Below are 26,924 nucleotides of genomic sequence, written 5' to 3' on the forward strand. Positions count from 1 at the left end.
GGTGTTGAAAGGAAAAAATAAACCTTCTGTCTCAAAAATAATATCCACTTATGAGTTTCTATAAAATGAACTGATTAAATACAGGGATCTAATTAAAGAACACACCATGCTGGGGCCACCTGGGTGGCTCAGTTGGTTAAGCATTGTGACTCTGGATTTCAGCTCTGGTCATGATCTCAGGATGGTGAGATCAAGTCCTGCATCAGACTCTGCATATGGAATCTGCTTAAGATTCTCTCTCCATCTTCCTCTGCCCCTCCCCCACCCACCTTTCTCTCTCCCTCCAGGAAAAAAACAAAAACAAAAACAAAAAGCCCCCCAAAACCACAACAGAACACACCATGCTGTACCTGCAACTGATGTAAAAATATTTTACCACTCAGTCTGTAAGTACTTTAAAGACATTTTATTTATAAAGACATTTTAAAGACATTTTATTTATATATTTATATAAATTAATATATTTATATATATTTTATTTATTATATCAAGCATAATCTATTAGAGTGTTTTATTTATATCAAGCATAATCTATTACAGTGTTTCAGGTTTGGAAAACAGAAGATTTGGATTTGCGACCTTCAGTCATGACATTTCTGAGTAATGCTAAGAAAACCAGTTAACTTTTCCAGACCTCCTTTTATTCATCTATAAAAGAGGCACAGTAATTGCACCCTACCTGGTTCACAGGGTTATTATGAGTAATAAATGTTGCCATAACTGTAGTCACACTTTGGAAACTCAAAAAAGCAGCACGTATCAGGTGCCATTCACTCACTAGGTGTCTACCCTGGGTCAGGCACAATTTTAGATGCTTTATATTTAATCCTCATAAATGGAGTGTGGACACAAATTCTTCATCACTTAAAAGCTGAGGATAAATCAAGACTCAAAAAGCTTAAACACTTTGCCCTGAATCAAACATCTAGGAAACGGTAGAACTGAGATTTGAACCTGCATCCAGCGGACTCATGCCTGCCACTGGCCTTTTCTGCTCTTCCTCACTCCCTTCTCCTACTTTTACTCCTCTAAAGTCCCTACTGGGCTTTGGTAGAGGGCAGGGAGAAGAAGAGCCTGGACTAATGCTTGACACAAGCAAGGCATGATCAAAATGTGATGTTCCTGAAAAATTAGTCCCTTGGAGGACTGTCAATCACCAGCATGAAGATTAGCCTGAAGTGGAATTTGGGCTTGCTTATACAATCCTAATTCAAAGGAAATTTGTAAAATGGGACCATCAGGGTTCAGACTTGGGATTTCCAAAGGTATAGATGGCACAGTTAAGAACAGAGGCAGTTTCCCCCCTCATTAGCATCCAATGTGGTGGCCAGGAGGTAATGATAGTTTTACTTGTCACTGCAAACGTTAACAAGCACTTGCTTTGTATAAGGAGCTCTGATAGTTATCCTAAGGGATAGTCAGAAGTGTAAGCCATGGTTCCTGACCTTACAGAGGGCAAAAAAGCAAAAATAAACACATGAGAAATAAAGTGGCAATACGTGATTAAATTGTTTACAAGAATAGTTTAAGAAGCCATCATAGGACCATGCATGTCTTTGGTGTTTCAGGGAAAAAAAAAAAAAAGCCATCATAGGGCAATACATAAAAACTGTCGTTCGTGTGGTACAGATAATAAAGTATTATGGGAAGTCAGATGGGGAGGTATCTTTAGGCCAAGAGGGTTAGAAATCCCTTAAGAAGGAGATCAAATTAATCCTTCACAGCATTTTAAGTACTTTCATATCCCCCCCACCTTAAGCGAGCATTTATTCCCAGCTCCCTGCAATATCTTCTAAAATATACCTATTGGCCAGAGTTCCTTGTTGGATGTGGAAAGCGGCTATTTGAGCACACCAGGGCCAATGTGTTTAATAGGGACCACAGATCCAGACCACGAAGCATTAAGTAGGCTCTGGAGAACAGACAGGAGAGCAGAAAAAAGACTGTGAGTGAGAGGGAACAGCATGTGCTAAAGCAGAAGAAGATAAGGGTAACATGCCATTGAATGACTGAAGGTAAGCTTACCTGACAGGAAGAGGAACTGTAGAGAGGGATCCTGGGAGGAGAGGAGAGATGCTGGGATATAAGACTGGAAGGGTAATTGAGAAGACCTCAGGAGTCAAGCTAAGGAGTTATCATATGGGCAAGAGGGTCTGACTGAAGTTTGAGAACTCAGCATGGTAAGAGGTACCTGTGCAAATGAATTCAGGGGAAGTACTGGAAGTGTTCAGGAGAGATTTGGTCCTGAAGACAGTAAAGGAAAAGAGCTCAGGTGACAGATGATGCGGGCCTGAGCAATGGGTGTGGCTGGAGTGGAGTGAGCCGGCTAGAGAAGGGATGGTGTAAGTAACTGGATCTGATGAATGACTGGCTGGTGGGTGGGGCGGGGGGAGAGGAAGGAGTATGGAAGGCATCACTGATTCCTTCAATGAGTATTTATTGAGTTGCCCTCCATGTGCCAGTCATTGTTTTAGATGTTTGGGTGTGTATCTATGAAGAAAGCACAAAGGTCTTTGTTATCATGGAAGCTACGTTGGGACAGGGACAGAGTAAACAATGGACATAATAAGTAAGTACAGAATATGCTGAAATTTGATTACAGCTAGGCAGGATAAGAAGAGTTGGGAGTTCCAAGAGTAGGATGGGGCCAATTTCACAGAGAAGGTGGTATTTGATAAAAAATGTGAAGGTGAGGGGCATGGCCATGCAGATCTCCAAGCAGAAGAAACAGGCAATGCAAAGGGCTTTCGCAGGGAGAACCGGTCATGCTCAAGAAATGTCAAGGATGCCAGTGCATCTGGGGAACAGAAAGTGGGGAGGGTAGTCGGAGATGAAGAATCAGGTAGGGGGAAGTGTATGGATCATGTAACACCTTATGGGCCACCGTAAGGACTTCGGTTTTTACTCTGAGTGAGATACAGATCCACTGAAGGGTTTTGAGCAAAGAAGTGACATGATGTGATTTACGTTTTAAAAAAGGATCACTCCAGGTGCTATATTGTGGAGAATCTGTAGGCGGCAAACAAAAGGAGAAAGACCAGCTAGGAGATCTCAGCAGTGATTCCAGGGAGAGATGACAGCTGCCTGCACCAGAATGGCAGTGGTGCAACAGCTCCCACTGCGGGAACAGTGGGCAGAACATACATTCCAAGGACAGGGGAGAGGACAAGAGGCTCTGCGCAGGTCCAGCTCAGAGGCAACCTGCTGTCATGTCTTCTTGATGACCTCCTCCAGCACTACTACCAACCACTTTGCTTAGGACTTCACTGGTCATTTATTTGTTCATTTACTAAGTATGCACAGAGACACTACATAGCCAGTCTGGTGCACTGGGAATACAAAGACAAGGAGGGTACAATTCCTGCTCTCCAGAAGCTTATCATTTCTATTCCTCTCTCCACAGGCCCATCTTCACACCACTGGAAGTTTAGAGTTTCCATCTCTACATTCTTTCTACAGGCAGAGAAAAGGAAACCAGTACAAAGACCAATGATCACCTCTTGTCATCTTCGCTTATCAAAATCTTACTTACTCCTCCATGGCCCAGATCAAATGCCACCTCTTTAATGAATTTTTTTCTAACAAGCCCAAGGTGACCTTTATCTTATTTAAGTCAAGACTCCTTGTGTGGGGGTTTCATAGGCCTTGAATGCATAGACTCTGAAACTACATGCTTTGTATACATCTTCTGCTGAAGTGCGAGTTACTAGAGGTCAACTTCCTGACTTTATTTTCCGTTTCTGACTTACTTTTACATCTGACAAAGACAGAATTCAAAGACTGATATTAGGTGGTCAATGAACATTTGTTGAAAGAATGAATGAACAAAAACATAACTTACAGATGGCCTTCTGCTTCCTTTCTTACCACTTTCCTTTCTTCCTCAGCACTAAGTGCTGAGATTTTCAAAAATATTCTTGTATACTACTTATTTGTTTTTTCTCACTATAGAAGCAATATATGCATTGGAGAAAAAGGAAAATGTAAAAGAATAAAAATACCCATAATCCCAGAATATAGCCACTGTTTAACATCCTAGCATATTTCCTTTTAGTCTATGCATATGCAAGTTTCAAACAAAATTGCCATCATGCTCTTTATAAAGTTTGTATTCTAGCTCAGAGATATGTCACAGCAAGAATGTCAATGCCCAGACATTTCAGGCTGAATTAACACAAGTTGGAAGAGGAGGCTGTCCTAGAAGATCCTTGGATCAAATTGAAGAATGTGCTTCTATTCATTAATTCCACAATCTCCTCAAGCAATATGGTATCTCCTGGGAACTCAGTAACTGTTCTTTTCTTAAACTGAGGAAGGGGCACCAGTAGGACTCCCAGGTCCATTCGCTTCTGATGGTGTTATTTGAAACTTTAATTGCACTTTCTGTGAGAAAATGGCTAGGACTATCATTCGGTGTAGTTCTTCTGAAATCTTGAGCTACTAATAAATAACCTCCTCTCACAGATGAAGAAACTGAAGCTCCAAGAGGCCAGGCCCCTGGCAGAGTTCAATTTCAAACCACTATCGTCTAAATCTAATCTTCCCATTTTTCTTGGCACAGGGATTCTTCTCATTTAGAACCAGAATGAAGATGAGCTCATGTCTAGCTACTGGTCATGGAAAAAGATAAAGGAGATCATCAATGCTAAATCAACTTCCAAGCCATCTGTCGTGAAGTTTTCCAGCAGTAGGATAGATGTTGGTTCAAGAAAATAAGTGAGGTATGATCCTTTTAAAAAGAAGCTCAGATTCTGATTGAGAATGCAGGCTGGTCTCAAAACAAGATCACATACTGTCCATGGTTATTTACTAGGGAAGAGCCAATAAGCATTGCAGGACAGGGCTGGTGCAAGCTGTCAAGGCCAGGTGGAAAAGGTAAAGCCAATGACTAGTGGGAAAGTCAGGGGGTTTGAAAGCCAGGAGACAGCAGGTGGGATGCCAAAGCCCGGGAGCACAGCAGGAGTTTAAGGCAGGGGCATGACCAGGTGTAAGAAATCAGAATAGCCAACAGAAGACATCAAAGTCCCAACTCAACAAATCCAAGAGATGGGCTTCTTTGCCAATCTGGGTTCAAGCAGCCCAGGTGTACTCACTAGGGCTGAAACATTGCTTTGGATCAAAATGCTGGTATTCCTTTTGAAAAGTCTGTGCTCCTGAGACCCCTCCTCCCACCTGCACTTATCTTCAGGGTCTGACCTCTAATTCCACATGACCCCCAGTTCCAGGACCCATATCATAATAAGATGACACTACAGAACAGGGCTGAATTTAGGCCAGATGATTTTGTGTTAGAGACTCTACTTCTTATCCTCATCCTCAGACCCTTTAGTGTAGCCACTCCTTTAGATCCCATGAGGTAGACTTTAACAATGTCTATGAACATAGACATTGAATGACAAAAATGAAAAACTTCTTTTATAAAGGGGTTCATTGGTTAAACTAACCATTTGGAAGTTTCTAAGTACATTTTCAAATCCAACACAAAACTGAGGAGTCATAAAATCGGGATTTTGGTCACTACAGTTTCTGAGTTCTGGAACTCAGTTTCTTTCTATTTAAAGTAGGAGAAACATATTACATTATCTCAATTTTCATTTTTTAAAATATGCATTTTATTTGAAATAATTTTAGACATCAAAACATTGCAAAGATAGTACAAAGAGTTCCTCTCTCACCAGTTTCCCCTGATGTCAACATATTATATAACCATGATATATTTGTCAAAACTAAGAAATTAACATCAGGACATCAATATTAACTAAATCACAAACTTTATTCATATTTCACCACATTTCAATTGATTCCAAAATACTGTTGCTTTAAAAAAAAAATGAAGGCATCTGGTTTCATTTGTTGTTTATTTTTCAGTATAATTTTTAAGGGCCTATTTTGGGGTGGAGGAGGTCTAGTGGTGATGTATTCATACTTTGGGAACATGCTCAGGAAAATGTTCTGAGATAGGAAACAGATGCCAATCAGAGCTTCTAGGTTGGGGATCCAGGACAAAAGACAAATCCCTTGGCAGGGATAAGGGCCAGCTTATTGTGGGTGAGAAATGAGTATGTGGAATGGTTTTGCATTTTACTCAGATGATTCCAATCTTTTAGCCCTACCCCTGAAATCTCAAAGTCTTAAAATACAGCAGGGAACCCTTGCTCCTGACATAGAACTCATGACCTACATACTTGGCAATTCATTCTTTCCAACTTGGGGTTGTTTTTGCTTTGTGTTTTTATTTTTAACAAGGATCTAGTCTGGATTAAGATGGTAAAATACATATAAAGAGCCTCTAATTTAAATATGTTCACTGAAGGCACCTGGGTGGCTCAGTGGGTTGGGCCTCTGCCTTCGGCTTGGGTCATGATCTTGGGGTCCTGGGATCGAGTCCCACATCAGGCTCTCTGCTCGGCAGAGGGCCTGCCTCCTCCTCTCTCCCTCTGCCTGCCTCTCTGCCTACTTGTGATCTCTCTCTCTGTCAAATAAATAAATAAATAAAATCTTTAAAAAAATAATAAATATGTTCACTGAACCCCTACAGTAAGCACCATGACATAAACGACATTATGTTCTTAATCCATTTGGTGTTTTCCTCCTTTCTAACTTTCTCATTCATTCCATTTCTTGGAAATTAAGCACTGATAATTCTGAAAGGGATTCTTTTCAAGTGACGCCACTTTTAGAGCAAAGTAGTTAATATAGACTAGCACAATAATTCACTGAAAGCTTAGGATGACCTTAGATAAGCATGCAGGTAAAAAAAATGTGAGGCACTGTACTAGCAAATTTATAAATATTAGTTCTTCTTATTCATTCATTATTATCCCCATTTTAGAGACAAGGAAACAGAATTATGGCTATCACTTGCCCAATTCACACAGCCATGACAAATGGTGGAACTGGGATCCCAACTTCTCAACCTCACAAGGCCCTGTTGTGAGAAAGTGGCATGCTAGTTGGAAAGCCATGATTAACACGTGTGAGACAATTGGGGGGACAGTCAGTGGCATTGTCATCAAAAAGAAATATGTGTAATGGTACTCAAACTGTACAAAACTATGTAGCATTAATGTTTGTTTACTGTTATTTGGGGGTCCCATGGACTAGAACTATCCTTGCCCCTCCCCCATCCTACCCCCCAAGTTTTAAACTGGCACAGAATTATTCCCATTAATTAGTAGCTCCATCTCTTCCAGCTCCTTTGGTAGAATACCAAGTCCATGTACCAACTGTAACAAAGAAAGATGAAGGGGATGCAGGCAACAGGAAAGGGAGAGGGAAGCATTTTACATTTTTCAGAATCTGAATAACAACATCTAATGTTTTTTGACTGGCTCGAAAAGCAGAGAATGCTTCTGGAAAAAAAAAAAAAAAGCCCTTTCAAAAGTTTCCTTTTCAAACAGATTATCATTTCTAGAGACAAATCCCACTCTCCCTTTCCAAATCCATCCTTTTTTCCTTGAGAAAATATTTTTTAGAAAATAAATACATCTGGACAGTTTACAAAATCCTCAGAGGCTGAGAAACTAGCTATAACAAGGACTGTACTTGACACATTTTTCTTCAGGCTAAGTTACTTCATTCAAGGTTTTAATGTTTAAATAAACTGCTGCCCAAATCAATAATCTACAAAATCATTCACTCGGGGAGAGGTCTTCAATCCTTCTGCCCCATTTAAGGCTGATTTGTATGGTGAATGAATGCATTTTATTATATTTCACACGGTCCGCTCCCAGCACTCCTGAAAGAATGGGGAGTCTATTTTCAGTGAAGAAGCTAAGACAAAGCTTGTAATATGGTGCCACAAGCAGTACTTACGACCAAGAGACTGAATCTGGTTTGGCCATGTGATGGGGCAGGAGCCAGGGAGATGTTCTTTGTTCCTTGTCCCTCACAGGAAAAGCAGTGAGGGGGCTGAGCAGGCAGACTTTGTAGCGAGCTGGACCAACTCAGTTTAAATCCAGTTCTGCTAATTGCTCAGAGTAAGACTTTAAGCAAGTTGTTTTACCTCTCTGTACCTTATCCTTATCTACAAAATGGAAAGAGTAGAACACTTACTTCCTAGGTAACATAGTTGACATACAAATGTTAGCCCATTATTATTTATCATAGGCTTACAGAAAGAATATTTTATATCACCTGCATTCCTAAAAAATGTAGTTTTTGAGGCTCAACCTTGTCCCAGCTAACCCCTGCCTAAGTTTCTGAGGGAGAACCGTATGGCCCCTCCTGAAACAGCTCTGTGTTCTTTTTTTCTCTTTTTTTAAACTTTCAATTAGCCAATGTATAGTACATCATAAGTTTTTGATGAAGTATTCAAAGACTGCCTATAACACCCAGTTCTCATCACAACATGTGCCCTCCTTAATACCCATCACCCAGTTACCCCATCCCCCTAAGATGTTAAAAACAGAGCTACCCTATGACACGGCTCTGTGTTCTGCCCCCTTTCCACACAGAGCAGAGAGTAATTCCCATAGTAGATCCCAGCCACCACCAAGTTTAAAAGTACATTCTGTAATAAAATTTTCTGTTTTTCGGGTCAATAGTTATTACTGGGAAACAAATGATGACCATAAAACTTATGTAACAGTGAGGAAAAGTTCACTAAAAAGTAAAACAGATGAACACTTAGAACTCTTGACACCTCCAGACATGTTATTTTATATTATTTTACATGGAGATCAGGGATGGCCTGACAAGTTGGCACTGATATAGATAACTGATGGATGTGAGCGAACAATCCAGGCAGAGGCATAAACAAGTTCAAAGGCCCTGAAGAGGGGATATACCTGATGTGTTCAAGAAATGGCAAGAAGCCTAGAACGGCTGGGAGTCCTATGAGAAAGGTGGGAGAGCAGTAGGAGAGGAGGTCAGAGAGATGTGGCATGGCTATAATAGGGCTTGTAGGCCATGGTAAATGGTTTTCATATTTCACTGGGGATTCATTGAAGGGTGCTGGACAGAGGGCTAACTGATCTGATGTATGTTTTAGAAGGCTATTTTGCCTGCTGGTAGTGAAGAATCATTAAGGCTCACCGGCAAATAATAGAAGCAGAGGGACCAGGGAGGTAGTGACTACAATGAGTAATAGTTATCTATGATGATAGTGACTTTGGCTGTGATGGAGAAGGAGAAAAGTGCTAGATTCAGATTCTATTTCAAAGATAGGTGCAATAGATTTGGTGACAGGCTGTGTGTGTGTGTATAAAGGGGCTGTGAGAGAAACAGAGGAGACAGTGTTACCCCCAAAATTTTCATAACATTTAATGAGACAGAGCTGACTACATGGGTCCCTTAACCATCTTTACTTGCATCACCAAGGCTGAGTACAGAATATCAAAACCATGTCATCACCTGAGACCTGAGAACTTGGTTTTATTTTTTCATTTTTTCACATTTATTTAAAGGATCACTGATTCAACAACAAACATTCTGATCCACTATGTGCCAGACACTATCCTAGGTGCTGAAGACATAGTAATTAAGACCCTCTCTCTGCACAGGTAATTCAAAAGTGAAATCTCAGCGGTTTCCAATTACTCCATACTATAGCACTTAGAGTTGGCAGAGAGTATTTAAGAATGCAAACATTAAGTGTGGACATTTTGAAGATCCACCTACATACAGTTTTCTGAGCTCCCCCGTGTGATTTCACTGCTCCATGACTTGCATATTCTGCCAACTGTTCTCTATCTGGCTGGACAATCTTGATCCTTTAACCAAATAAACTCAACTTCATCTATTCCTTGAAAGTCTGCCCTGAATTTTACCTGCCCCCAGAAAGGTTGAGTCCACTCATCATACTTTGTGACTTGCTCCATTATAGCACTCCTCACACTCTCCATGTTAATTAGTGGTTTGCCTATTTATCTTCCCCGACTGACTACAAACATCTATACAAGGACCACGTCTTAATTTTTATGTTTGTGGAGCCTAGAACAGGACCAGACATATAATAAGCACTCAATAAATGTATACTGAGAAAAGGAATGAACCAATCAATCAGATATAACTGTCAAATAGCTCAGCCTTTAATTTCACAATTGTGTTCCTAGAAGCTAGCAACTACAACTCATACCTCTGAGATACCCCCAGTATCAGAGCAACTATTTTATATTTACTGCTTGAATTTCTACCCAGGGAGATCCCAGAGCTGCATCTGTTCAAAATTTATTGAAGATAGGACCTTGAGGAGGAGATTTTTGAGTATTCACTGTTCCCTGAATGGGGCTCAAGTGCTGGTATTTTCTAAGTTGGAGAATCTGGAAAGAAACTTACTTTTCTCTAGCTATGAAGATCTTTCTCCAACAGCAAAAAATGGAGTCAAGCCAAGAAATTCAGGCTTCACACAAACCTTGCTGTCTCTAGAGAACAGTGGGGTTTTTTTGCTCTTAAGTAAGTATAGAAGAGAATTCTTTAAAAAAAATTAAAAACTAGGCTTCAGATACTGGTGTTCATTTTTTTGAGACAAAATATCAATGTGGAGCTAAAGAACATTAAAGGTCTTTATCATGGAATGTGATATTGAACATTAAAAAAAATAGGCATTGGGGATTCCTGGAAAGATGGCAATTTGAGGACATGTGTCTGACTCATTTCCATTATCATCTTTGAAATGATAAATAGAACATAAAAATAAAGAAAATCCTGTATCAAATTATAAATTGGGAAAAGAAAGGACATAAGAAACTTTGAAGACTTTTTGATTGATAAAGTTTAGGTGGGCTGCATGGAAAGCAAACCAGTTTATTTCAAGGTTCAGCAAACTATGGGCTGTTTTTCTAATTAAATTTCACTGGAATACAACCGTGCCTACTTATTTATGTATTGTTTAAGGCTGCCTTCCAATAAAACAGCAGATAGAAGTAGCTTTGACAAAGACAGTATCTCCTGAAAGCCTAAAATATTTACTGTCTGGTCCTTTACCTAAAAAGGTTGGCGATCTTCAATCTATTCCTACTCTTTTCCACCCATTAAGGAACAGCTCACCTAAAATGAAGACATGTACTGACTGGGAGGAATGATGGCTAGAAATTAAGACAGGCAGATGGACAGTCAGCAACCTAGGACTCCCACAATTGCCCCTGCAACCACAGAAATACCAGTGGCCATCCTAATCAGATAACCCACAGCTGTGTGATTTCTGACCCACCTTTGGTACTGTGGGCCTCCACTAGGCAAATACATGGAGCTGTACCCAGGTAATTTCTGCCTGTCATCAGTAATCATTAATTTTTCAGCTGAGAGGAATAGCCTCCTGATACACAGCCTCTGAATTTGGCATCTGCCCTATACCCCCAGGCTGCTTCAAGTATACACTGGCAAAGGAAAAATAAACTTCCCCCTTTGGCTAGGAGATTTGAAATTGAGTACACACAGAATCTGACAAGACCCACGTCAGACCCTAGCTTTGGAAAAGCATAAAACTCTTTTGGAAAGTATAAGCAGAGGGAGAAAATTCACTAAAAAAAAGACAAACTTTCTACAGCTCACAAAACGAGGACCCAGACTGAGAAATAAGAGCTAATGTCTTCCTAAGAAAATTACTATAAAATTAAACAGTTTTTAAACTTTCTAGCTACTTTCTCAGCATATTCCAAGAGGCTATCTTGTTTACAAAACTAGAACAGGTAGTCACGAAGAGGGAAGATAATACTTCATTGAAGCAAAAAATGCCATTGCTAAATTAAAAAGTACAATCAAATCAGTAATTGGTGTGATCATGCCAAAGCATCCCTGGCCTCCCAAAAGACAAAGATCCTTTGGTTTGTAAAAGGTTTAAGATGCTGGTAACCAGGAGATACACAGAGGCGTCATGGGAACAGAAAGCGCATTTCTACAGGGTCAACCCTAAGGAGTAAATCTGCACAAATAGACGTACAGTTTATGCTTTTACCCACAAAGTAATAACCTTCCCAATTTCCAGCCATTTTAGCTCCATTCTTTTTCCACAATCATAGCAACTGAAAACATTACAAAGTAAAGTTGGGATGGGAGGGTGTCTAATTGGGTAAGCATATTCCATTTGATGCTTTTCACCTTTTTCTTACAACTTGCCATACAAAGTACTAGCCAAATAACACGTCAAAAGACTCAGACCTGGATGACAATAATGTCCTACTATCAAAATCTCCAATTAACATGCATGCATACCAAACAGACACATTAGATAAATCCAATAGATCATGAGAGGGAAGGGAAGGAGCCCAATCATTCTGGCCTGACTGTATCCTGATGGAATGGTTCTTAAAGTAGGGTCTCCAGAGAGCATCTGCATTACCTGGAAACTCGCTAGAAATGCAAATTCTTGGTTCTTACCTCAGATCTACTAGGTTAGAAACAGACTGAAGAGACTGTCTGAACTTCTGTCTGAAGAAACAGACTCAAATTTTGTTTTAAGAAGTCCTCTGATTCTGATACAAATCACAATTTGAGAACTACTGCCATCAGCACACACACAAAAAAATAGGCTAGTAAGAGGCCTGAGGACAGTGGTTCTCAATCTTGGTTGCATACTAGCATGACCTGGAGAGCATTAAATATTTCTGAGGCCTTCTGAATCCCAGAATAACTAAATTTAAATCTCTGGGAATGGATTCATTTGACTCCAAACCAAGTTTGAGAATTACTGTTTCTTAAGCAAAAGGGAATCCTGAATGTAAGTAATGGCACCAAGATAAGAAATGAAAATGCATGCCATTGAAGAAGGTATTGATAGAGACAAGAAACAAACCCAAGCAATAGTGTAATTTAGGATTTGAACTGTGACCAAAAAAATAAAGAAAGAGAGCTATAAAATTACCTGATCTGGAGAGCAAATGGAGAGGAATTCAGGCTGGCATGGTCTTTGAGCATTTTTGAATCTTACACTGGGTGCACAGGGGAGCACACCTAAAAACAATGAAGGAAAAAAGAGAGTCATGGGAAACAAATCCAGGAAACCCAACACATCTGTGATTCCCAAAGTTGTCTGCACACTGAAGTCACCTGGGAGCTCTGACTGCTTCCAGTGTCTGTGTTCCATCTCCCAGAGAATGTGATTTAATTAGACTGAGTGTGACTTAGAACTTGGGAAGTTTCAAAAGTTCCCCAGGCGAACTTAATATGTAAACAAGTTTAGGAACCATTGCAATATATGTGGGATAGATATTCCGGAAGAATATGACCAAGTACACAGGAGAGGCACAAAAAAAAAATAGAAGAAACCGAAGAAAATGATCCTGAGATGAAGTAAGATCTGTGTCTCATCATCAAAGGGGCCCACTGGTGCTTACTAGAAGTTCAAAGGAACCAACTCAGGTATAGATAGCTTCATAAGTCATTGAATTTCAGGGATACAGAAAATATCACAGAAGAAACAAGGCAGGTAAAAACTCATGTTAAAATGCAACTCAGAAAGAAAAAGAACCAATGTCCACACAGTTCTAACCGTAGGTAGGAAGACACAAATCGTAATCTAAACACAATAACCTGCCAAATCCTCACTCATATGTAAAGGCAATCAATGATATTATCTTTGTGTACAGTATCAGAAGAGAATTGTGATGAGTAAAATTGAGAAGTCAAGAATGAGGGAGTGCTGGTATAAAAAAATTGATGCTGAGCGCAACAACCACTAAGCCAGTGGGTTCTTAAACCTGGCCACACATTGCAATGGCTAGGGAGCCTCTAAGAGCACCACAGCCTTGTTGCTACGCCCAGATATATGGGCTTAATTGGTCTAGAATGGGCCCCCCAAAAGTATTTTGAAGTAGTTCCCCAGGTGATTCTAATGTGTAGCTATGGTTCAGAATTACTGTACTAAAACACAGTTAATTAAATAATTATCACTAATAACAATTATTGAAAGATGTGTAATGAAAATAATTTAATAACAATCTGGCTCTAAACTTCCATATTATATTTACTCTTTCCTTGAGGGAAAAACAATGAAGTTAGTATATTATTACAGTCTAAACAGCTCTGCCTGAGGGAGAGTCTCGGTGCCCAGGAGCGGCAACCCTATGTGTATACACATATCCCTCTGATGTTAGGGAATGTCTGCCTCCTGCCCCAACATGAGGTTCAGGTCCAAGTGGGGATAAGAAAGTCGGGAGGCAGAGAAGGCCGGAGTTCAGGAGGCCAGGAATCTCCTGACACCACCTGTGTTTTCATGTGAGTCAGTCTGCATCTGTGAAGGGCGTCGTATCCCTTACAGGGGCCACCCTCAGATAATGCCTAAACTCCCAAGCAGCACGCTGGAGAAGGGTGGGGATGAAGTAAATAAATAACAAGGATGTTTCCTCAAAGGGAAAGTGTTGAGTTTTCAACAGAACAAATTATAAAAGAGAAATTTTAAAAAGAGTATAGAATATGTGCAGTTCTTTTTCTTTTTGTTTTCAATCTTGAAATTAGAGGGGAAAAAAAGTATTTGTGGTGGTAAAACTTAGCCAGTGTAAGCAAGCGAAAGCATAAGCTAGAATTTCCCAACCTCAGCACTACTGACAGTTTGGAGTCAGATAATTCTTCATTGTGGGGGCTGTCCTGTGCACTGTGGGCTGTTTAGCAGCATCTGTGCTCTCTGCTTACTAGATGCCAGGTATGCAACCCTCCCCTCAGAACCAGAAGCGTCTCCAGACATTGCCTGATATCCCCCGGGGGCCAGAGCGTGCAAATCACCCTTGAGTGAAAACCACCGGTGAAAACTAAAGTTCAGTATTCTTTCAGAAAAATTAGAGATTCGTTTTCACCCTCCCAAGTGTGTACTAAATATGATCTTATATCTATACAACTTGTTCTTGACATTGTTATTAGAGATAAAAAATAAAGGTGGTTTAAGTACATTCTGGAACAGTGTAAAGGTAACCATTCATAGGAAGAAAACAGACTTTATATCCTCTAAATCACTTAAGATAGAAAAAGAATTTTTAAAAAATGTCTATTTGTCAAGTGATACAAATTACTAAAAGCAGAAAGTTAAAGCAGGGTGACAGAGAACCAAATGTAACTAGTGAAAATGACTATGAATGGAATAAACTTCCCCACTAGGATACAAAGAATTGCCTATGAGGGTCAAAATCCACAAATTCAACCAGTGAGGGGGAAAAGAGGACTTAAAGGCCATACAAAATTTACCTGGCAAAGCAAACCAAAAGGACAAAGGAGCAGGGATACTATTGTTCAGATAAAGGTGAAGTTAATGCTTCAAGCCTTAGAACCCAAAAGATTTATTCTATAGTTAAGAAAGTTAAAATAGCTTGAACTCAGAAGACCGTAGAATAATGAGCTACTATTATTTCTTCTTTCTACACTGCTGTAATACCTAAACTTGAGCTCCTTGAGGGCAGCTGCTGACTCTTATTTACCGTGTATTCCCAGGACCACTGTGTCTGCCAAGGACATCACCCTCATTTAAAAATATTTGTTGGCAAAGGGACTGTGTTCACATGATGCACGGATCCTGTGAAGTTCAGTGATTCATTCCCATGTATTTCCATTTCCTGATCTCTAATAGGAGAGGTCCCATCTCTCCCACCTCTATGTTGCCCTGTTTTATCCTCCCCGCCTCCATTTTTTTAAATGCCAGTTGCCTAAATTAGGCCTCAAAATTAATGTCAAGCTTACAGGACGTGCAGACATTAAGGATCTCCCACCTCAGGCAGTTTATATTGAGAAACTAGTTATTAATCTGAAATGCTATAAGACCTATATTCAGCAAAACTATAAGGTAGTGTTGCTATGAGAACAGTCCTGTCAGATGGGATTACATTTGGACAGATTTTTCTAGCCCCGTATCTTTCAGAGAGAATATTGCCTTGAAATGGTAGGCAAGGCTAAAAGCTCTTTGAGATTAGCCACACTGTGTTTTCCATTTTGCTAACCCTGAGCCTGGCTCACAGTAGGTGCTTAGTAAATGGGAGTTGAAAGTGAATTAATGGAAGGTCCCATGATTTTTGTTCCTGGATGGGGCCTTCAAAGTGCCATTCTTTCCCTCTAAAATTCTTAAAAGCTGGAAGAGAGTCTTTTAAAAACACAACCTCCAGGGGCGCCTGGGTGGCTCAGTGGGTTAAAGCCTCTGCCTTCGGCTCGGGTCATGATCCCGGCGTCCTGGGATCGAGCCCCACATCGGGCTCTCTGCTCAGCAGGGAGCCTGCTTCCTCCTCTCTCTCTCTCTCTCTCTCTCTCTGCCTGCTTGTGATCTCTGTCTGTCAAAAAAAAAAAAAAAAAAACAACACAACCTCCAGGGGCGCCTGGGTGGCTCAGTGGGTTAAGCCTCTGCCTTCGGCTCAGGTCATGATCTCAGGGTCCATAGGATTGAGCCCCACATCAGGCTCTCTGTTCGGCAGGGAGCCTGCTTCCCCACCCCCTCTCTCTGCCTGCCTCTCTGCCTGCTTGTGATCTTTGCCAAATAAATAAATAAAATCTTCAAAAAAACAAAAACAAAAACAAAACCCACAACCTCCATTTGAATGAGGGGAGTGTGAGTACATGGACTGGTCACAATGGTGCCACTTGACTTGTCACCCTTGAGCTCTGACTGCTACACAGAGGAAGCCCTGGAAAAAGTATCAAGACACTGACTCCCAGCAGTTAGCTCAAGTGTGCACCCATCCTTCCTGTTCCCTGCCCCTCCAAATTAAATAGCACCAAAGAAAAAATATCGGTCTAACAAGGTCTTATTTAATGTTCCAGACGGACTCAAATCCATATTGATCACATTTCAATTTGAAGCTGGAGCCTGCAGCAATAAGTGAGATCAATAGGAGGCCTTCATTCAAATATCTCATCTGCTAAAAAAACAAAACAGAAAAGATTCTAGCACTGTACAAAATATGAGGTTAATGAGAAAGTCAGATTTTTTTTAAAAAATAAGCTATTTAAGAAGATATAACCAAGTACTTATGCTTATGATAGTTTTGAACATTTTTAAACAGAGGAGAAGAGGTATTTTTAGACAGAAAAAAGAAAGGAAATCACTAAGACTTGCCCAAAGCCCTTACTGATTTAGTTGCAAGATTTACCTGCTGTGTTTCTATGGATTTTTTTTTCTTAATGTAGTTCTAAAAATACCTTTTGTGGATGCTGAATATGGCTTTTTACATGGATTCAATCAGTGAGTGCCTCTCTGTGCCCAGCATTGTGCAGACTGCTAGGAAGTGTCCCAGAGAAATATAGGACACAGCCTCTAAGGTCTAGGGCTGCACAGTCCTATGTGGCAATGGGAACAGAAAAACAAAGATGATTAAGATACAAAACAATATTGCAATAAAAGTCAAAATATGTGATCCAAATAAAGACCGTCAATAAAGATGAAATAAAAGCCTTAGAAAGGCAACTAAGGAAGAGCTAAAGAATGAGATTTGGAGTAGAGAGACCTCTGCCACTACCCATTTCCTTAAGATAATTTCCAACCTCTTCGTGTGTCTGTTTCCTCAACTATAAAACAAGGAGGGTGATATACCTACATCATGAGGCTACTGTGGGGGAACAGGTGTCAAGAACACACCTGGCTAGTGAGAGTTTAAAGAAGGGAAGATCTGTGTGCATCTATGCAAGCCAAAAGACCCAGTAGAGGAGATATGGCTTGTAACCTGGCATAGACTGGAGAAAAGTTGATTTGGGGCAAGTCATTTCCTTTTCTGGGTCTCAGTTGTTTTCAGCAAGGTGATGCACTTAAATGCTTCAGCACACTGTTTCTATTTCTAAGAAACAAATGAACCTGGAACATGGCGGCTTTAATACAACATTTATTTTCCTCACTAGCTGCAATGTAGGCAGTGCTTGGTGGGGACAGCTGTCTCTGGTCTACTGGCAGCTCAAAGCCTAGGGCTTGGAATCATCTGAAGGTAGTGGATACTGCTGAGATCTTAGCTAAAGTTACTGGAGAGAGCACCAACATATTGCTCCCCCATGTGGCTCATGGCTCTGTACAGCTGGTACCTGTGTTCCAAACGTAAATGTACAAAGAGTGAGAAACTGTACCCTTTCCTCTGACCCAGTGTCAGAAGTGACAGCATCACTTCCCCCACACCGTAGTGGTTGGAGCCCATGCAGGTTCACAGGAAGGGGAAACTGACATCATCTCTAGATGGGGAGTGGCAAGATCTAAAAGAACATGTGACACCAGAAATTCTACTATAGCTATTTTGGGGAACTACAGTGTGCCACACCTAATATACTTTCCAAAGTGTTTGCAGTCATTAGTAGTAGTAACAGCAGTATTGGAAAGGGGAAGTTTGATGCAAGATACCAAAGATTAGCAAGGCATTCAGCAAACATGTTCTTATTATGGACAAAAATATAAGTAAGACACAGTTGCTGCCTTGTGGAACTTAGGACCACCCAAACAACTATAACTTAACATGTTAAGCTCTAGAACAGAGAACGTGAAAAGCACTGGAGCAAAGAAAAGAAAAGACCCTTTCATGAGAATGGGAGATTCTTGGGTGACAATGTACCCACTATAGGGGTCAGGAGCAGATCCAGGTTTTGTGGCGTCTGTAGCTTATACAATCTGAGGGCCTTCTTAAAGAAAAGGAACACAAAATTGCAAATGCAAAATCAGGTACAGCACCTTCAAAAGGGCCTATGAAAGTGAGGAGCCCAGTTTCAGCATCACATGAAATTGGTTCAGATGAGATCTAAATTAAAGAGGAAAGGAAGTGAGGCCAAGGGGGGATGGACAGATTCAGAGGAAAGGGAAGGATGAAGGGTCTTACCTTAAAGGTTGAAGGGATCAAAACAGGGAACAAGACAGTGAAAGGACAGGAAACATCTTTGAGGGAAGGTAACAGCAGGAAGTAAAACAGATACAGAGCTGGATCTGGTTTGGACAGCCTGGGATGCCAGGAAATGAAGTTAGGATTTTACACTATGATCAACTAAAATTTACTGGAAGATTCTGAAAATGAGAGTGAAATGATTTATGAAGCTTAGTAGGCAGAAATGATCGGAGTGGGGAAAACATTTGTCACAACTTTTGATACCTAAAAGCTCTTTGTCAAAGTCCCAGACCAGATAATTGGCATTTAGCTTTATTGTTTCTGCTAAACACATGACTAGGTCAGTTATAATAGCTAAAAAATAGTAAATCAGAGTATTTTAAAACATGGCAAATGCTATGTATATTTTTGGCATATTTGTTCTTTGGGACATTATTATGCAGTTACTAAAATCATAGTTATTAAAAGCCTTTACAAGCAGAAAACACTTAAAATTTCAAGTGATAAAAGCAGGACATAAAATTATGTGTGTATATATATATAAAAATATATATATGTACATATATATGCATGTGTAGATATGTCCTTTTTTTTTTTAAGATTATTTATTTATTTGTCAGAGAGAGAGAGAGAGAGCGAGCACTGGCAGACGGAGGCAGAGGGAGAAGCAGGCTCCCTGCCGAGCAAGGAGCCCGATGTGGGACTTGATCCCAGGACACTGGGATCATGACCTGAGCCGAAGGCAGCTGCTTAACCAACTGAGCCACCGAGGCGTCCCTAGATATGTCCTTTTAAGTAATATAGTTATATATTTGAGTACATAAAAAACTACTGTAAGAAAACATCTCAAAATATAACAATGTATCCGCCTGATGGCTAATGATGATGAACGTTTTTTCATGTGTCTGGTAGCCATTTGTATGTCTTCACTGGAGAAGTGTCTGTTCATATCTTCTGCCCATTTTTTGAAATGATTATCTGTTTTGTCTGTGTTGAGTTTGAGGAGTTCTTTATAGATTCTGGATATCAACCTTTTGTCTGTACAGTCATTTGCAAATATCTTCTCCCATTCCGTGGGTTGCCTCTTTGTTTTGTTGACTGATTTCTTTGCAGTGCAGAAGCTTTTGATCTTGATGAAGTCCCAAAAGTTCATTTTCACTTTTGTTTCCTTTGCCTTTGGAGACATATCTTGAAAGAAGTTGCTATGGCTGGTATCGAAGAGGTTACTGCCTATGTTCTCCTCTAGGATTCTGATGGATTCCTGTCTCACGTTGAGGTCTTTTATCCATTTCAAGTTTGTGTATGGTGTAAGAGAATGGTCGAGTTTCATTCTACATATAGCTGTCCAATTTTCCCAGCACCATTTATTGAAGAGACTGTCTTTTTTCCACTGGATATTTTTTCCTGTTTTGTCGAAGCTTATTTGACCGTAGAGTTGAGGGTCCATATCTGGGCTCTCTACACTGTTCCACTGGTCTATGTGTCTGTTTTTATGCCAGTACCATGCTGTCTTGGTGATCACAGCTTTGTAGTAAAGCTTGAAATCAGGTAACGTGATGCCGCCAGTTTTATTTTTGTTTTTCAACATTTCCTTAGCAATTCGGGGTCTCTTCTGATTCCATACAAATTTTAGGATTATTTACTCCAGCTCTTTGAAAAATACCGATGGAATTTTGATCGGAATGGCATTAAAAGTATAGATTGCGCTAGGCAGTATAGACATTTTGACAATGCTTATTCTTCCGATGCAAGAACGTGGAATGGTCTTCCATCTTTTTGTGTCTTCTTCAATTTCTTTCATGAGTGTTCTGTAGTTCCTCGAGTACAGATCCTTTACCTCTTTGGTTGGGTTTATTCCCAGGTATCTTATGGTTCTTGGTGCTATAGTAAATGGAATCGATTCTCTAATGTCCCTTTCTGTATTTTCATCGTTAGTGTATAAGAAAGCCACTGATTTCTGTACATTGACTTTGTATCCTGCCACGTTACTGAATTGCTGTATGAGTTCTAGTAGTTTGGGGGTGGAGACTTTTAAGTTTCAAATTAAAACCACATTGAGATACCATCTTACACAGTTAGAATGGCCAAAATTAGCAAGACAGGAAACAACGTGTGTTGGAGAGGATGTGGAGAAAGGGGAACCCTCTTACACTGTTGGTGGGAATGCAAGTTGGTACAGCCACTTTGGAGAACAGTGTGGAGATTCCTCAAGAAATTAAAAATAGAGCTTCCCTATGACCCTGCAATTGCACTACTGGGTATTTACCCCAAAGAGACAGATGTAATGAAAAGAAGCGCCATCTGTACCCCTATGTTTAAAGCAGCAATGGCCACGGTCGCCACACTGTGGAAAGAACCAAGATGCCTTCAAGGGACGAATGGATAAGGAAGATTTGGTCCATATACACTATGGAATATTATGCCTCCATCAGAAAGGATGAATACCCAACTTTTGTAGCAACATGGATGGGACTGGAAGAGATTATGCTAAGTGAAATAAGTCAAGCAGAGAGAGTCAATTATCATATGGTTTCACTTATTTGTGGAGCATAACAAATAACATGGAGGACATGGCGAGATGGAGAGGAGAAGGGAGTTGAGGGAAATTGGAAGGGGAGGTGAACCATGAGAGACTATGGACTCTGAAAAACAACCTGGGGGTTTTGAAGGGGCGGGGGGTGGGAGGTTGGGGGAACCAGGTGGTGGGTATTAGGGAGGGCACGTATTGCATGGAGCACTGGGTGTGGTGCAAAAACAATGAATTCTGTTACACTGAAAAGAAATAAAATATATATATATATATATATATAACAATGTATTTGATTGGTTGCCATATGGTAATTTTTTTCACACTTTTGCCTTTATGTATTTTTAATAATGTGCATGTATCGATTTAATAATTGGATACAAAAAATAATTTAAAACATTACTTTTCCAGGTCTATTCCCAAATATTACCTCCTTAGGAGGACTTCTCTGATGCCTGATGCCTCTCCAGATTACCCCACATCTCCAGACCACAGACACTTAATCCTTTTCTTCAAAACCCACTAGAACTGCCTGTATTTCTCTTGTCACATCATCATATTCAACATTCTGTTTTAGCTTTTGTAGTAGCCCCCACAAGAAGATAAATCCCACAAGGAGGGGGACAAAGGCTACAATTCTATTTCATATTTGGTGTTAAATTGTTACAGAATTCGATTGGGTTCAAGGTCCATTGGCAGTTGTGTAGGACAGAGTGCAAGCAATAAGGGATAGGTGACAAGTTCCATAAAGGAAAAGTGCAAGCCACATTCCAGTGACCAGTGGCCATCCAAAGTAAGTGGTAGCAATACTAATACTAAGGGCAATGGCATCTGCCATCTCATTTGACCCTTAGAGGAGTTCTGTGAGGAGCAGAAATTCTTCACCACAAGATTAAATGAGATCGTATATGTCAAGCACTTATGTGTGTGGCACTGAGTGGGTAAACCAGTGGTAACAGTTTTTATGGTTTTCTGTGATTTGCTCAAAGTCACAGAACTCAACAAAGTGCGAGGACTGGAATTTTCTAGTCCCACTTCCTTTTTTCCCACTCTGGCACCATCGTAGGCCTGGCAATCACCGGTCATTCTTCCCTCCAAGGATTCCTGGTGCTGATCTGCCCCTGTAACTAAGAAGGGTGAACTGCCTCTTGCTATCTTGTGCTTTTTAATTCAATGATTCAGTCCCTTCTTCAGTGACTCTGATCACCATAATGGTTCCAGGAAAGGCAATAAGACATTTTGAAAACTGAAAAGTATTTTCTTATATTTAGTATCATTGGCCCACAAGCTTCCCAGTAACAAATGCAATTCTTCTTGAAATGAAAGCATCTCTCATGGCCATTATTCTGATGATAAGAGCATTCATGTACTAAGTGACCACAATGTGCTCTACCAGGTAACCTGCATGAGTTAGCTCCATGTAATTATGCGAGAAAACCTATGAGGTATGCATTAGCAACTTCATTTTTCACATTTTCACTGAGGCTCAGGGAGGTCAACTAAATTGCCCAAAGTTCTGATTTAGTAAATCACACATTTAAATCTGCCTTGCTGCAAGGACGATGCCTGTTTCACTTTGCCATATAGTAATCAGTACATGAAAGTAATGATCATATAGTAAGCAATCAACAAATACACCACAGCAATGACCATATAGTAGGTAATCAGTAAGTACCGCATAGTAACGACCAGGCAGTAGGTGGTTAATAAATACACCTTTAGGTGACATAACTGTGACCCTCATGTCCTCACTGATTCCACCACCTTTGTTTGGGTGAGGTGGATGGGAGACAAAGAGAAAGGGGTAAAAGATGCTCTTGTCCTGCCAACATTGTTCTATTTATTCACCTCCTACTAGACTCTAAGCATCAAAACCCAGAAACCCCGCCGTCAATCCAAGTCGACTTTAACTTCCTCTCCAGGTCCTCAGTGTGGAAGATGCACATCACCTGCCCTTCTTTCTGCAGACCTTGACCTTCCACTTTCCTCCCCTTCCTAGACCTTCTGTCTGAGCCCTCCCGGCAGGCTGGCAGCCACTGCAGGCACATCAAGAAAAGAAGAGGAAGCACACTTAGAATGAACAAGATACTAGGGCATTAGGTCAGAAGCCTTGTCTCTGTCAACTCTGAGGTGACAGGAGCAAAAATGGAAGCCGCTGAGGGGAGGAGAAGCAGCCCATGGTTTTCAGAAGCTCAGCCTGGTTGGTGGATGTGGCGGTTCCTTCTCTTTGGGAAGGTAGTGGGCAGAATAATCACATTGCTCCCCAAAGCTGAAAGTTTGGGTTTTCTCCTTTTGTGCAAGCTGCAGTGCTGTTTCTACCACCTGCCAAGGGCCAGCTGCCAGCTCCTTTGGGAGGCATTGTTTCGTTTTAAAGCAGGGGTGGAGGGAAGATGGAGTGACTCTGGCTCTTTTCTTTCCGGAGAGCATTTTGTTCCTTCTGCTGTCAAGAAGCCTTTGTACAGACAGGTCTTTATTCCCAGGGCAGAAGAACTGGAGACAAGCATTAGACATTTGCCAATTCTTGATCACTTTCCTCACCCTTTATACTTTGTTCTCTTGAAATTTGTTTAGACCGTGCCTTTTCCCTGAAAGGCTTTGAGACCTTTTTCAAAATAAGGTTTATCTACAGTAAGGATATAAAATAGGAACAGAGAAGAAGAAAGGCGAGTCGAGGGAAAAAGCAGCAGTACATATTTTAAATGTAAAGATAAGCAAAGCTGCTGGGCTTACGTGTTAAAAATTAAGCTTTGCAATTAAAGCTAAAAATTAAGCTTTAAAAATTGTCTCTGAGACAAAAAAAAAAAAATTGTCTGAGATTCCTGCCAGCTAGGACAAGAGGGGAAACACAGCATGTTATATAACTGTTATACTAGGATCAAAGAGGAATATAATCTTAAATGGCCACTTCGGGTAATTGTTTATACCTGCCTTAAAATAGTCCAGGCTATAGTCATTATGACCATGCTGCATGGACTAGGACTCAGCAGCTCTGAGGAGCCATTCAGATGGGCGTCAGAGAGAACAGATTCAAAATTATTTTCTTTGTTGAATCCTGGCCCAGCCAAAGAGGGGAACACTCTTCCGTCCAAGATCCTTAGTTCTCTCTGAGTTCTCTTTAAAGGGTATCAACTCAGCCTTCTTTTCAGTTGGCTGTTAACAAATGGCACTATACTTAATGGGCTCCAGTCTTCACATTTGCTGAGGAGTACGACCTCCAGCTTTTACCACCTTCTATCTATCAAGTTTACTGAGGGAAGCAATATTTATTGGGAGGGGATCACTCAAAAGATTTCTTGTCTACCTTCTTCCAGATACACAATATCTACCATGGGATTAGGTCAAGTCATCTAGGAAGTGAATAACTTCCATGATGGTAGACAAGGGATTTCTGCCCAACACCCTTCCAGGGCCTTCTCTGAATTGCTTAAATACCTTTACTGAGTTGCCTCCTAGTCTGCTGCCATTGCCCTGTGGTAAGAGGTGGTCAAAAACACCCAGCCCTGTTGAATGCATTGCTGCTGCTTCTTGCAGACACTGAGGCAGAGCTCTGCCAGAGAAGCCTTGAGAGAAACATGTCCCTCAACCAGGAATAAGTATTCTTTGAGGAACTGGCATGCTTTCATATTTCGGACCCAGACTGGTAGGGCTGATTTTATTTTCTCCTTAGAATCAGCTGATTTGAAGCTCAGAGCTGAATTTGGGCCCTAGTAAGAAAGGATAGAGGACTTCATGCTACTAATCCTTGAATAAGCCTTGATGCTGAAGCCCACAAATGAAGCTACTCAAGTTCGCATTCTGCCTCAGCTTTTTTTTATCCGTCTTTAATTTTGCAAAGTTTTCTTTATTTCATTAAGCTGTCTCTAGTTCTTTCTGGAACAAAGTAGATATAATAAGCACACTTACTAAAAGACAGGAGAATGCATACTAATTCCTCAAGGGAGACAAAGGTTTTCCCTGGCACTAAACTCTGAAAGAAAATAGCTAAAATGAGGGCATGACTCAGAGGTTATGGAATGATGGAATGAACATGATCCTCAAAGGTAATTTTATAACAAATACAGAAGCTGCATTTTTACCTTTTTTCCCCCTTTTAAAATGCGTCTTTGACAAAAGCTAAGAGTCTAGGTAGTTGCTCAGTGTCCATCGACAGCAAAATGGATAAATAAATCATGATATACCCCACAAGGGAATATTAAGCATAAATAATAGTAAACAACCTACAACTACACACAAAGGTATAGATGAGCATCACAATGGTAATGTTCAGATAACGAAGGCAGACAAAAGAGCACCTATGAGTGATTCCATTTACATCAAGTTCAAGACCAGGCAGGGCATCGAGGGTATTAAAAGGCAGGATAGTCACTTCCCCTGACGGTGATAGCTCCTGGAAGAGGACACAAAGGAAGGCTTCTGAGATGTTGCTACTGGTTTTTTCCTGACATGGGTGCCAGTTACTTGGCTATATCTACCTTGTGAACACTTAGGATTTAAGTACTTCCACCATATGTTGTACTCCGATAAAAAGTTTGTGTGTTTTTTTTTTTTTAAAGATGCATACCTACACTAAGTGACGAGAATGCTGAAGTCCAGCCTCACCCTTGGAGTTGGCCATAAATCTGGTTTCAGCCTCAGCTTTGAAAGGCCAAAGAACCAAATGCCTATTTCAAAGTGGGTTAAAGCCTCTGCCTTTGGCTCAGGTCACGATCCCAGGGTCCTGGGATCGAGCCCCGCATCCGGCTCTCTGGTCAGCAGGGAGTCTGCTTACCCCCCTCTCTCTCTGCCTGCCTTTCTGCCTACTTGTGATCTGTCTGTCAAATAAATAAATAAAATCTTTAAAAAAAAAAAACAATTTCAGCATTCAAATGGTTAAATAAATAGAAAAGTAAGTTGACAATATAAAAGCTAAGAGAATATGTTAGCTAGTTAACTTACATTTTGAGCCAAGGAATTATTTAAATATAGAAATTTAAATAACAATGCAAAGTGGAATAATAGAGATTCAATTGTATCATATTTCTAATCCTTGTAGAATTGTTTGGTGTATTAGCATCCATTATATTAAAAAAAACCTTTAAAGAGTATATTTAAATTGTCGTTATTTAATTCTACTTAGGCCAAGAATCTTTTAAGAAAAAGTCTTATTTGGGAATTCTTCACATTTTGTGAGGACAAATTAAAAGAAGAATGTCAAATTCGCCATATCAAAATTTCATGAGGAGGAAAACTCCAGAATCTTGTGTTATCTTCAGTCAAATTGTCTTTGGTCCAGACAAAATGAAAAATAAAAAGAATATGGTGGGAATGTAATGTTCCCATAGCAGGTACAGCCACTATGGGAAATAGTAAGGAGGTTCCTCAAAAAATTAAAAATAGATCTACCATATGATCCAGTAATTCCACTATGGGATCTATCTGAAGAAAATGAAAACACTAATTCAAGAAGGTATATGGACCTCCTTGTTCATTACAGCAATTATTTACAATGGCCAAGTTATAGAAACAATCTAAACATCCCATTGACAGATGAATGGATAAAGATGTGGTGTACATATACATAATGGAATATTACTAAGCCACAAAATAAATGAAATCTTGCCATTTGCAACAACATGGATGAACCTTGAGAGTATTATGCAGAGTAAAAAAAGTCAGAGGGAGAAAGACAAATACCACATGATTTCACTTATAAGTGG

The sequence above is a fragment of the Martes martes genome (assembly GCF_963455335.1).
Source record: "Martes martes genome assembly, chromosome: 7".
NCBI lineage: Eukaryota > Metazoa > Chordata > Mammalia > Carnivora > Mustelidae > Martes > Martes martes.